The 14503-nt window shown below is 46.1% G+C and overlaps 1 protein-coding gene across 1 annotated transcript in view; it reads right to left on the bottom strand.

The window, feature by feature from the left end:
* Positions 1–13482, bottom strand: part of LOC139689846 (uncharacterized) — a 107954-nt gene extending 94472 nt beyond the window's left edge. The window contains exon 1 of the mRNA XM_071586939.1: positions 12997–13482. The gene's annotated coding sequence lies outside the window, so the exon portion shown is untranslated. The remainder of the gene's footprint in view (positions 1–12996) is intronic.
* Positions 13483–14503: the final 1021 nt, after the last annotated feature.

Raw genomic sequence — 14503 nt, 5'->3', positions numbered from 1 at the left:
TATCTGGCTGCGGAATGTGGACTTGATTATGGGTGGTCTGGGCGCCTTGCTCAGTCTCGAACTCGTCAATCACGCGTCCTGCTTGTGCGTAATTAGGTGGCGGTTCGGGCTCTGGTGGTAGTGGAAGCAAATTCCTGTGGTGCGCTGTCAGAATCCTCCCATCCCGGATATTCTCAATGTCAAAGGTCACCTCACTTCTAACTTTGACTACCTTGTAGGGGCCAACCCACTTCGAAGTAAACTTTTTTGACTGCCCGGGCGTAAGTACCAAGTTGCGCAGCAACACGAGTTGCCCGTTAAGAATAGGCGGCAACCGTAAGTTCCTATTGTATTTATCATGCTCATTTTGTATGTTACGCTGGTTATTCTCTGCCGCTTGCGCGCGCGCGATTTGGAGCCGGCGTTGCAAAATGTGATCGTACGGGGGTACCTCCGTGTAACACGGTAGGAGGGGTCGTAAGACATCATCCCAAGGCATATCCAATTCCCTCCCATAGTTTGCTCTGTGATTCGATGTTTGCTATTTCTGTACACAAATAATGCAAAATTTAGTTGATCGTCCCAATCCGAGTGGTCTTGGTTGACATAGTGAGAAATAACGGCGGCAAAAGATTGGTGCGCCCTCTCCAGCCTACCATTGGAAGCGGGATTGTAAGGGGAGGTAAAAATTGTCTTTACTTTTAATAGATCACAAATTCGCCTCATAAGCTGTGATGTGAAATTGGCACCTCTGTCAGTGAGAAGGGTGGCTGGCACCCCATGACGGCAAATGATCTGCTCAACGAAGGCTCGAGCTACAGTTTCTGCGGATTGATCGATGATAGGTATGGCCTCCGGATATCTCGTAAGATAATCTTGACATGATAGTATGTAGCGATTGCCTCTATTGGATACTTTTAATGGACCAATTATATCCAAAGCAATTTTCTCGAACGGATATGACGCTTCGGTGACAGGTTGAATAGGTATTCTTTCCTTTCTTCCCTTTCGTTTCTTGCAGCTTACGCAATTACTAACGTAATTTCGAGTGTCGGCGTACAGCCCGGGCCAATTAAAATGTCTTTGCACAATATTTAATGTTTTGTCTATTCCTAGATGTCCTGCTAGGGGGCTGTCATGGCATCTTTGTAATATGTAATCTCTCATGCTTACGGGTGCACAGATGGTGTATAGTGGATCGGGGGTCTTAACGTGGATTTTATAGAGTACTCCATGCTCGTCTAAGAGATAGTTGGGGTTTCGTTCTTCCGCTAGCGCACGCAGTGGTCGAAGTTCCGGACAAATTGACTGTTCTTGCGCAATCTTGGTTTTATCCCAAACTGGCTCGTATTCCGTGTCTTGATGGAGGGCATTTACTATTGGGTTCACTGCGCGGGAGAGAGCGTCTACGTGCGGAATATCTTTTCCTGCTTTGTACTTTATTGTAAACGAGTATTCGGTGAGCTCCATTATCCACCTAGCCAGTCTGGGTTTCGGCTCGGAAAGGGCAAGTAGCCATCGGAGCGGGCTATGATCAGTGATTAAAGTGAACGGACGGCCTAAAAGATATACTCTGAACTTTCGTATCATATGTACGACCGCCAAACACTGAAGCTCAGTGGCGGAGTATGCTTTTTGCTGCTGTGTCAACTGCTTGCTGGCGCATGCTATCATATGCTCGCCATCTTCAAAATTCTGCGACAGCACTCCTCCAATCGCCACGGAAGAAGCGTCAGTGGTCAAAATGAATTCTTTCGAAAAGTCAGGGAATCGCAATACGGGTTGACGCGTGAGACAAGCCCTTAATTTTTCAAAAGATTCTTGTTGCTCTCTTTCCCAAATAAACTCCGTATCCTTCCTTGTTAGCGAGGTAAGAGGACTCGAAAGTTGAGCAAAATGCCAAATAAATTTCCTGTAATATCCCACTAACCCAAGGAACGATTGCAGTTGCTTAACGTTACGTGGTGCTGGAAAACAGCTTATTGCATGTATTTTTTCTTCATCGGGTTCCAACCCATTAGCGGAAACAACGTGACCGAGGAATTTCACTCGTGTTTGGAAGAATTTACATTTTTGTGGTTTCAGTTTCAAATTCGCTTTCCTCAGTCTTGAAAAAATTTCTCTCAAGCCTAGTATGTGTTTTTCCATGCTCTCATCATGCCGTAATATGTCGTCGAGAAAGAACAAAACTCCTCGATTGATCATTCCATCTAGTACGGTTGTCATAAGACGCATGAATGTGGAAGGCGCGATCGAAAGGCCGAATGCCATCCTGTTGCACTCGTAGTGCCCGTCTGGAGTGGTAAAAGCGGTTTGTCCCGTTTTTTTCGTCTACTTCAACTTGCCAGTAACCTTGAGATAAATCTAGGCAACTAAAATATTTTGTCCCTCCTAACTGATCGAATATTTCGTCCATATTTGGCAGTGGAAATACTTCCTTTCTGGTGACGGCGTTCAGAGCGCGATAGTCAATGCAAGGCCTATACTTGACAGGTTCGCCTGGAACATGCTTTTTCTTTACTAGAATCAGAGGAGCAGACCATGGACTGGTAGATGGAGATATGACTCCCTGTTCAAGCATATCCCCGATGGCCTCCTTAAGAGCTTCTCTTTGAGAATGAGGGACGCGATATGGAGACTTTTTAATGGGTTTGGAATCTCCCACATCTATGGTATGCTGGACCAGGTTGGTGCATCCCAATTTAATATCCCCGTGGATAAAAATATCTGCATACTCTAGTAAAAGTTGCTTTAAAGAGTCAATCGCTTCATTTGGAGTATCAGAAAACGAGAATAGTGACAGTAACTCAGCGGTGGAGTGGTGCTCGGGCCACATTTCTGGGGTTTCTGTTTCAATCGAATTTACAACTAGTAATTCATGACTTTCTGAAAAAATGTTGAAACTGTATAAGGACCCTTTTCTTAACATCTTTGGTTCAGGCCGTGTGTTACACAACAACAAAGGTATTACACCATCGTGGGAGACGGTTGCTAGAACTGGAAGTATTAATACATCTCCCTCCCTTCCCTGAATAATGATATCCTCGCCATAATAGTCCTGAATCTTTGTACTTGTCAACATAACCGAGCGTGGAGGAATTTTAATTGTATCAAGAAATGTAGCTTCATGCGACGCTTTCTCTTGCGTACAGGTTACTCGTCCATCTGTCCCGCAATTACTTTCTGCATGAACTACGGGTGGACGGCTTCAACAACTGACGGTTTACATTCGCCTTTCTGCCCAACAGTTAGATTTGCTCCATTAAAAATTTCTTGCGTACAGGTTACTCGTCCTTCTGTCCCGCAATTACTTTCTGCATGAACCACGGATGGATCGCTTTCAACAACTGACGTTTTACATTCGCCTTTCTGCCCAACAGTTAGATTTGCTCCATTAAAAATTTCTTGCGTACAGGTTACTCGTCCTTCTGTCCCGCTAGAGTGAGTGGCCTCAACCAAGACATCGTCAGTATCCTCAAAAATGTCCCCAAGCAAACCGGTGCTTGTGACTTCGATTCCTGACGGCACTAATATATCATCACTCAACTCTTCCCAATTAATATTAAGCAAATCATCAACAGTCACGAGTCCATCATTCACTTTATCCTTTGAGCTCCTGCTGGCGTTATCCTCTTTGAAAGATTCATTACTCGGTGTTTTAGGCACTGCTTGGATATCATCACATGAAATTAAGTCCTCTAAAAATACAGCGGAAATTTTCTGTTTTGAGTAACCTGATTTTAACATGGTTTCGTGCCCTTCTGTTATTTTCATTTTACCTTCTCCGCACGAAATGCTACTTCCGTATTTTACCATGAAGTCTAGTCCGAGAATACCGTCATACGGCACTTTCCCTAGATTTGCAATCAATGTATCGTGAGGGTAAACTTCTCCATCGATAATGAAAGGTATGTTGCATTGCCCTACTGTGGCGAGCGCATGGCCGGAGGCACTTCTCACAGGGGAGGAATAGTCGTTAATTTTTAGGTTTTCAAAAGGGAAACTTGTACTCTGCATAATACTCACAGCGGCACCGGTATCCACTAAAAAGGAATACACTCTACCTAGTACTGTAACCAAGACCGTCAAGCCGACTTCTGGTGCTACGACGAGCACTAATTCGTCCCCGACCTGCCGGCCGGGGTGGCCGCGTTTCCCTGATCTCGCTTTTGGGTGGGGATGGGACAATCTATCGGGCGATGGCCCGCTTGCTTGCACACGCCGCAAATCATCAGAGGGCAATCTTTACTGACATGGCTCCCTTCCCCACAGTTATAACATGCGCGGGGTTTTGTACGGCAATAGCGCGCGATGTGTCCCACCTTTTTACAGTAATTACAAGTCCGAGGCGCATTAGTTACGTTCCCTCCACTCACCGGCAGTGTAGACTGTGGAGGCTTCGTGTGTACATTTGCCTGGATTGCATGCACTTGATTCGAAAGACTAGGGCTCACAGTGGGGTTTAAGATTGGCTCGAGATGGGGTTGAACATGACTCGTTGTGAAATATCGCGTCGGGTCACTGTACGAAAAGGTTGTCGGTGTCTTCACGTTAGGACTGCGCACGGGCATACCAAAGTCATGGTTCTGCAAGAAGTTTACTTCCCTAACGCCTGAGTAATTACGAGCATTGAATTCCTCTAGGTTAGCAAATTCCTCAGCCTCTTGCATGGTTCTTGGATTGCGCACTAGCACGAATCGCCCAATTTCTTCCCTAAGTCCGACCAAGAACTGTGAGAGGAGGCGGTTCTCGAGCATAATTCCTGTCGCTTGTGAGTCTGGGTCTAGACAAGCATCTCTTAGTTTTCGTCCCAATTCCCTGAGACGGGAAGAATACTCGTTCACGCTTTCCAAGGGGCGTTGCAAACAGCTTGTGAACATTCTTTCAACAGAGACCAGTGAAATTTTGGGAATGAAGCGCTTTTTCATTAGTTTAGAAAAAAGTTCATAAGACTCAATAACGTGAGGATTTGACTTAATGAATTCGGCAGCGGTACCGCTCAGACGCAGCCGTGCTACGCTTAAGGTCTGATTCTCACTCCACCCACTAAGATGACTCACTAACTTAAGACTGTTCAAAAAATCCTCGATACTTACGTCCCAATCACCGTTAAAACACGGAATTAAATGAATGTGATGTCCTGAAAATGTTTGTTGCATCGTTGGAGGGGAAACAGGAGCGCTTTCTATCATATTAACAGCGGTAGTAAAATCAATTAAGTTCGTATTGTTTGGTGATAAATCACGCTCCCAAGGCAGAGAATCACCAAAGCGCCCATACGTGCCCTTGCCACCGAAATCCATTATGATTTAAAGACAATATGGCTAGGACAAAATTAATTCGCCATATGTTTGCAATATAACCGATACTCGTTAATAAAAAAATGGGGTTAGTTTCCTCTTGGGATTACGCGCCACTACTTCTTAAATAGAAATTCAATCAAACGAATGAAGCATGATGGACGGAAGGCAAGTTGCATTTAAATAAGCCGCTCCAAGACTCCGACACCCCACACCTGACACCAATATGTCGCGTGGACATAGTAGGGTTGGGTTCGTGGAATCAAAGAGTGGCATTCATTGCTATACATTTATTGGACTTACTACACAAGGAGCCCGGCCCGGAAGGGAAGAGGAAGCGTAGAGACAGCAGCAGGTTCGGCCTCCGCAAGAGAGTTCCACAACCTTTAGTGTCTACGGGGAGGGAGCAGCGTAGAGAGCGCAGCAGGTTCGGCCTCCGCAAGAGAGTTCCACAACCCTTAGTGTCTACGGGGAGGGAGCAGCGTAGAGACAGCAGCAGGTTCGGCCTCCGCAAGAGAGTTCCACAACCCTTAGTGTCTACGGGGAGGGAGCAGCGTAGAGACAGCAGCAGGTTCGGCCTCCGCAAGAGAGTTCCACAACCCTTAGTGTCTACGGGGAGGGAGCAGCGTAGAGACAGCAGCAGGTTCGGCCTCCGCAAGAGAGTTCCACAACCCTTAGTGTCTACGGGGAGGGAGCAGCGTAGAGACAGCAGCAGGTTCGGCCTCCGCAAGAGAGTTCCACAACCCTTAGTGTCTACGGGGAGGGAGCAGCGTAGAGACAGCAGCAGGTTCGGCCTCCGCAAGAGAGTTCCACAACCCTCAGTGTCTACGGGGAGGGAGCAGCGTAGAGACAGCAGCAGGTTCGGCCTCCGCAAGAGAGTTCCACAACCCTTAGTGTCACCAGTCACTGCTGCTTTGCTTGGGGCGCTCGGGGTTTATATATGAATTCCCGGGTACAATGACCGGGCGCCGGACTCCGTATCATTAGCGGTAGGGGAGAGAGCAGGTTAACCTCGGTAGTGGGTGACTGTGTCCAGCCACTGTTCGCCAAATTTGCTATCGCGGATTCGGCGAAAAGGACACTAGCTCGCATGAGTCCTTCTAGATGTCCGAGCATCATGTCCCCGCGACATTGTGTATTGAGGCTGCCATCTACATGGCTTTTCCGAAACATCAGAACTAGCATCATGTCCCCGCGACAATGAAATGTTAAATAAAGAAGGAAAGATGACGTCATGCACAGAAGGGAACGGGAAATTATTGACTGTGTAAGTAGTGGAATTACACGACCCACGGGCTGATTATGCAAGGCTGGTACAGGATGATAGGGTTGAATGTCATGAAGAGGATTGAGGGCCAAAGATATTAAGATGCGAGTTGGAAAATATGCTTCAAGATCCCACAAGAGAAATCATTCGGCCACGGCAGAGTATTATCTGAGGCTTCGAAAGCGTTCACATGGGGTGCAGATTCCACATGGATCAGTCTTGTCATTGGAATCTCTGACTCTGGCATTTGGCCTGAGAAGGTACTAAAGAGAGTGTTAATAAAGGGGAATTCAAAATATTATGGGACAATCAGTTATATGTCATTTTAGAAAAGCAATATCTTACTTCACTAGAGAAAGGAAAACTGAAGATTATATTCGCGAAAACCAGCTTAGATTGAGGAGATAGCATAATACACCATTTCACGTCTAAGGATGATAGGTGTACAAATGTTACATGTAAACGTGAATTATATGAACCTGTATACAATGTCTGTTCCAAAGGTAGTACTGCTTATTTTTTTCCGGATAGACGGACGGACGGGCAGCGGTTTTTTTGGATCTAGAGTGCGGGTCGTTCGTTTACAAAACCTCTATAACGTGACCTCGTTACGCTCCGTCATGAACCGATTATTGGACCAGCGCTACAACGTCTAATTTTACGTGAACCTGGGCAAAATCGGGAAAGAGATTCATTACATGCTCAAGAAAGCTTACTGTGATAATACCATGGGTAGATTGGTTATTTTTGAGAGGCATAAGTGGTTTCGGGAGGGTAGAGAAGATTGGAAAAGGAAATACTTTGCTCCTCCACATATATTTACGACCTAGGTTTCGACTTAAAAAGTCATCATGAGGTGAAGTACAGAGGACAAACAGCTATAGTAGAGAGAGAAGAGGAGGGGGGAGGTGAAGTCGGAGGATGGGGAAAGAGAAGGGAAACTGGGGTGTTTGTGTTTGTGCGTATGGGGAGGGAGGGAGAGAGTGCGTCAGGGGGGAAGAGGAGGAACAGAGGAAGGTCCAGGGGGGGGAGGAATGGGGGGGTTCGCATGGTTTCTGATGAACTTGGAATTCCTAAAAGTGACGTGCGTCAACTTTTGATGGCAACATGAGAAAGGCGTTTGCCGCGAGTGCTCTGGGGCTAACAAAGGGAAACTCGCACGCGGATCTGCCAAAAGCTTCTGGGCCCTGCTTCAGCCATCCTAGAGCCCAGACGTTGCCCCACCAGACTTCTTCCTCTTCCTCCGCTTCACACCTGAGCTGAAAGGTCGTCACCACGGCTCGGTGGAAGCGTAACAACATGTGCTTTTCAACATCCCGGACGTCGCCTACCAGAAGGCGTACGAGGCGTGGAAAACCCGCTGGCACAGCGGTGCGCGGGCGCACAAAGGTTTTGCCACTTCGAAGACTTATGAGTTACCGTATCATCAATTCTGGCAAAGAGTCATTTTTAATCGACTCAGTCCAACTACTTTTGGGACAGACGTTGCATATGTTTTGCCGTTTTGGAGAAGGTAGTGTCAACTGGAAGTGCATCAGAGGATTTTAAAATAAATTGGTATAGGATGGAATGATAGAAGAATAAAAAACCTTCATGTGAAACAAAAAGTGGTGGAAAGAGTAGGAGATGGTGAGAGAGGCAGTCGAAGGGGTGCGAGGGAATGGAAGGGCAACTCTCTCCAATGCATCCGCTGAAGGGCGCAATAAAATTAATAATAATACTGTGGAATTGGCGGGGGCTGTGGCGGCGGGAGGAGGAAGATTAGAATATGGTGGAGAGCTCTGTAAAAGGGGGAAAAGAATTCGGAATTAGCAAGTTAAATAATTTAAGAATTTGAGAACTCCAGAAACTTGGAATGGATGCTATACCGAGAACATAAGAAAGAGAATATTAATGGGTAAGAAAGCTTTTAAAAAAGATCAAAGACCTACAGAGAGCAAGTGGAATTCCAATAAAAATGAAAGCGAGACTCGCTAATTGTATTTTCTGGATTGCGGTGTCTTACAGCGGTGGAAAACGGGTGGCTAAAAATAAAGATGAAAAATACTTGGAAAGTTTAAAATATTGTTGCGGAGAAGGTTAATTGAATAAGTGCGGATTAATATGGGAAATGAAAGAAAACCGCTGATGGAAATCGTTTAGTGAAGGACATCTCGGTTGGACGCACATCTATTATGATGAAGCAAGAAAATATAGCGAGTAGAATGTTTAAGACGAGAGAGAAAGGAGAAGAAGGATTTGTAACGCTTGAGAGGATAACAAGTGGCAGGAGATAACGGCAAAAGGGAAAAAATGCCCAGGATGTCAAGAGGTGACGGAGGACAACCAGTTCACGCCTGTCAGAAGATAGTTGCCCTGGACAGAGAGGCCATTAATGTCTCGTAAATAGAAAAGAGTGAAGAGCCAACGACGTTAACCTGACGGACGCCGGATGTTGTAGGTACATAAATAGACCTAGAGCTATAGGCATGTATCATAACGTTTTGTTGGAGGTTAGCCAGTGATCCTGATTCCAGTTTATTGCATCATCATCGCTGCAGTACCATCGATTCACAACCATTTACATTCATTTGGCGAGTAGGAATTCATCAAAAGCCTTTGCTAAATTTCAAGAAACTCGAATCTACTTGTATTCTTGTTTCGCCTGATCACAGGATATCGCATCTAAAAAGCATCTACAACAAGTTCCTGACGATGCAGTGTTTTAATGTGACATCCGTGATCCTGAGGAAACAATGTATTTTGTATTTTGTTAGGAATCACAAAATATTTATTTAGTAGCTGTGTCCATCCAAAAAGCTACCTTAACCGGTAGATTATTACCTAATATTATATATATATATATATATATATATATATATATATATATATACACTGTTTTCAAAAGATGAAAAAGCTTGAAAGCTTTCATTGAGAAAATGTCCTAAGTAGGCCTATAAAGACGAGCCTGCGATGTCCCACGGCGTCAAAACGCCCTTCACTCTCTGGGTTTGAGTCGGCTTAAGAACGCCATCTGATTGCTAATGTGATCGGGGCAGAGGGTGACCCTCTGAGAGTAGATTTACACAGTTCATGACCAGGGAAGCTGCCCACTGCCGTTCGAGAGCGAATCCAAGATATTAAATATTATTATTAGTGCATTAATTAATGGATCAATAGAAAACTGTTTTCCATTCACGCTACTGCTGTCGCACACTTCCTTGTAGTCAATTGCACCATTTGGTCTTCCGTCTAATGCCCGCGGATGACCTTTCGACCTTGAACACTGCGAAGTTCACGCGTCCGCCCTTGCGATTCACCGCCGACGCGTCTCCGCCGCACTCCCGTTCAGTGCCGCGCGGAGCGGGACCATGCCGCGCGATCGATTGCATTCTCCGCTTTCCAAACGGTCGCCAATTTTCCTTCATATTCACTTCCCGAAGCCTTCGACGAAACACTTTGCGTGATGGCGTTTCGACACCAAGCAAATTGGCTACAATTCAACATTATCAGGGTTTAAAAACCATTCGCCTTGACCGGGATTCGAACCCGGGCCCCTCGATGTCTCTGGCCGAGTGCTTTAGCCAGTTAAGCCACTGAGGCGTCCTCTTACCCTCCGAGGTTTCGGGAGGCTTTCAAGGAGCAAATAAAATAGTCTAAATCTAACATTTTTAGAGGTTTCATGTTAGGCATCACTCACGGAGCGAAGGCTAAATTACAGATTAAATCTCCTGCATAAATTCGAAGGATGTCTTCAGCATTGCTGTTGAAAATGTGTTATTGTTCAAATTATATAACGGTAGGAGACACCATATAAAATTAGAGATATTAAATGTTGAACAGACAGATTTAAGACGTAATTTTTAACAGGAAGAATTAGGGATCATTGAAATTCCAGAAAACTGAAGGAGGTGCCGCGGCAGTAACTTTTGATGGAGTTATCCGCTATCTGTGAATTGTAATGCAACAATTACAGAAAGTAACAATCATTCGCCTTGACCGGGATTGGCTTTTTTGTGCAGGCATATGACACAAAACATTCACTTCCAATCTGTTATAGATGAATGTAACGTTTGAGGATAGAATATTGAAACAAACTCAAATTTAAAAACTAAGAACTCGTAAATTAGACGATCTATTTTTTCATCCAGTTGAGTTTTTCCAACGGAATTAACCACATCTTGTTTTTTTAAGATTTTGAGAAAAATTGAATGCGCGCTTTTTTAACACAGTGAAATTTGCGAAAAACATTTTCAACGCCTACCGTCCAAGATAGTAACAGCAAGGTCCAGTGAGTAAAGCGTTAGGCTACTGACTGGAAATCCTGGGTTCGATTCCCGGGGACGTTTCGGGGCACCCTTACACTCACCCTGTTTGATTTTTCTGGCGCCGGATCTTCCCGGTAAATAATAGGCAATGCAGGGAATAAGGAACTTACCCCCTCCCCCCATTTGATACCCAGGAAAAGTGCGAGTTTCGCACGTGGCCGGGCTACCAAGCCAACAATGGGGTTGATAACTGGGGAGGAGTAACTTGCAGGAAATAGCATATCCAACGCTCATCGGAGTGATTTGATGCGAAGTATCAACTTGAGCGCTCTATTAAGTGCGTCTCTCATGTTGGATTTCAGCTTTTCTCGCCTTGGGCAATGCATTGGTCCAAAGGCGATCCCCCTTCCGCCACGCCCCCTTTCAAAGAGCTCAGTTTCACACACGGCGAGCAGCTCCCCTTGGGCTGAGCGATGCATTGAAAAAGATACAACGCTGCTATGTCACACACTGCAGGCGAGACAAGATGAACACCACTGAGTGGAATGACAACTTGAGCTGGAACCCAGGCACTACATTAGATGTTGTTAGCATCGAATCCAATACTTCTAGATGTGAAGAAATCATTGTATCTCGTCTAAATAATACCCGGCAAGGGCGGCGTGGCAGGGGTTTTTAAGTCACCGCGCGTAAAAGTGAATAAAACCACATGCAATACCAACATATTCATGTATACCTTAAACCCACAAAGAGGTATATATTCATGTGAAAACCTTCTCAACTCATACACATGCAAAAACATATACCATTAACCGACGTACACATACAAATTTAGCAAAAACTAATCCAATTACGTGGGCATTAGAATTGAAAAGCAAGAAGGGGAAACTCTACAGTCACATGGACATGCAACTCATGGTCTCCGCCCCGAAGTCACACACAGGGAATGTGACACACGGAGGGAGGAGGCAGGCAGTGGAGGCGTCCCCCCCCCCCAACACACTTGACAGAGAGAGAGGCGAGGGATGGAAGGAGAAGCTTGGAAACAAACAAAACAGGGCGAGCAAATACTGTAACGAGCACTGCATTTTTAATAATGGCATTCTAATGCGGTCATGTGGGAAGGGATTTGACAACAAAACACAAGAGATCAGTGAGAGTGCTAGTATTTTCTTTCATTTTAGTGCCCAGCAAGCCACCGCTAGGGTGTGTGGCAGGGGACGAATGCACACCAGACTAACTTTCATCCATATATGACTTTACCGCGGTCGCACAATGATATTCTGACCGCTTATCGCTCGTGGAAAAAATGGCATCTTAAAGAAAATGGCATTTGAGTAGAACGAATTATCCCCTAGACGCCGTGGGAGGAAAGTGGGATATTTTCTTTCTATAACCCTGCAGTCACTATCCAGTATTGTCCGGGGGGAGAAGGAGTCTCCGAGTCTGCAAGTTCTGGCATCTATTTCCGAATTTTACATACATGATCCAAGCGACTGATGTATGTTGGAGAGCGAGTCTTGATAAAACCCCAAAACTAAACTTTTATCCCTGGAAGATTACTTATCTAAGGATGCTGAAGGCATATTACAAGCCCCTACTTACTGCAGTTGATTAGATCAAGTACGTAAAATCAGGGAGAATTATTGTAGAACGGCTAGATTTAAATTGTCATTTTTTTCTCGAACCATTAGAGATCAAAATAGACACGACACTAATCACGTAGGAGATAATTAGAATTGCTAATGTATATATATTTGTCGACATCTTGCATGTTATCTTATTAATTCATAGACCCAACTTTGTAACAGTTCTACAGCATTATTTAAATATACGCATCCTGTTATTTGATATTATTGCATGAGCAGCCTTTCGGGGATTAACATTTTCCAAGAAGATGATCAAACTTACATGCGTTTAAAGCGTGTAACCTGATTGGGATTGTGCATGCATGGCTGCATGGTGATCTAACACCCCCCGCCACACGCCCAGTTGTGTTGATGTGGGTGTTCGGCAAGCATGATGTCATCCATCACTTCTACTCCATTGCCATTGGAAATAGTCCTGAAAGCCCATTTCGCACCACATCAAAGCCTAACTGAGGCGCTCGATGGGCCTATTTTAAACAGAAAAAACTCGACAGGCAAAACCCTATGCATCCGCCCATGCAGCTTGCGGCGACTGCCGCCGCCACGTGCCATACCTCAACGGCGGCCGCGGGCGTCCTCGCCACAGAGGTCTCCCGCTCGGTCGCCGGTCAATCGCACACGTCCCGCCGAACCACCGGACTGGTCACTCAGCGGTCGTTCGAATGCAGGATTCTTCACCCTCCTGCACAGTGGGCTACCGAGTTCAAAGGGAGGGGTTTTTAACACCGGTCCGGCAGAGTTTAGTCGACCATGTTTTAATTTCGCCAATCCACAGAACTATTGGCACTGCCAATCGCTGCAGTGGACCAGCAGGAGCAAGGACCATTAATCCGGACCCCCGATGCGTCGCGCCAAATCCACTGGCGACGAGGGAGCCGATGTCCTCCTTCACTCCTCAGGGGAAGAGGGTGAATCGGCGTCAAGGCAGTCGCCGCCGCCACCCCCTGCCCCTGAGTGCGGCACGCGCGCACTCGAAGAAACGACAGTGGTCGGAGTTCGTGGCGAGCGACGGAAGGAGCGGGCGGCATGGCGAGCGCTCTCCCGAGGCGTCCACCCACTCGCCGCAGCACGTACCACGCCGAGGACGACGCAAACTGAGCACAGTCGGGACCCCAAGGCCCACAGCGCCGCCAGCGGACTGACGGGGGCGCACACTCGCGCGACCTCCCCTCCCCTACTTCCCCTCCCCTCTCGCCCCCCTCCGCCCCGTACGAAACACCGCCTGCCGGAGTGCCCGTGACGTCACACCACTTAAAAGTGGTTTCCGCGAATGGGGGGCGTTTTACACTCGCGGCTGCGAGGGGGGGTGAGAATGGGTCACTGCCTGCTGGTGCAGACACATCGAGGGGTTTCTTCTAAAATCGCCAGAAGTGCGACGCCTCTGGAATATTTGGCCCCTGCGGCCAACTTCTACGTAAGAGATCTAATCTGTAATTTAACCTTCGCTCCATTTAGTGTTTCCTTACCAAGGTGCTCTAATATTTTGGATACACTACTAGGGTTATCACAACGACGTTTCACAAATCTACACCGCAAGGCAATCCAATTCAGAAATCAATCCAACTTCATGAGGATCCCACGTACCTGCAGCATATTTTAAATGAGGCCTAACCAGTGACAGATAACATTTTTCTTTGACTTTTCATTGTATTTACCAACTACTCTTCTGATAAAACATAATTTTTTGTTGCCCTATCCCCGTATGTTTCACCCGAGTCTACACATACATATCCACCCATTTATTTGCTTTATTATTAATATTATACCCTAAAATCCATCGCTGGAGTATGCGAACATTTATTTTCTATCTGCTTACTTGATTACTTATCTACCATCATATTTATACATCTATTTCAATCCATCCTTCCGCATTTGCTTGTGCACATGCATGCGTTCAATGCCTGTACGAGTTCGGGGGCGTTGCCTCTAGCGTTCTCCTTCCCTTCTGCAGCTGGGGCGGGAGTCCGACACCAGTACTCCAAGTGTGGACTTTCCCCATAACATGCACACGAATTCATTTGGCACTTGCCCGGAAATTGAGAGGTCCGGCTTCGGATCCCG

This window comes from Hetaerina americana, unplaced genomic scaffold, assembly GCF_022747635.1.
Source record: "Hetaerina americana unplaced genomic scaffold, ioHetAmer1.1.p SCAF_28, whole genome shotgun sequence".
Classification (NCBI taxonomy): domain Eukaryota; kingdom Metazoa; phylum Arthropoda; class Insecta; order Odonata; family Calopterygidae; genus Hetaerina; species Hetaerina americana.
Note: the sequence above shows the minus strand (reverse complement) of the source record. Positions and strands in the feature narration are given on the sequence as shown.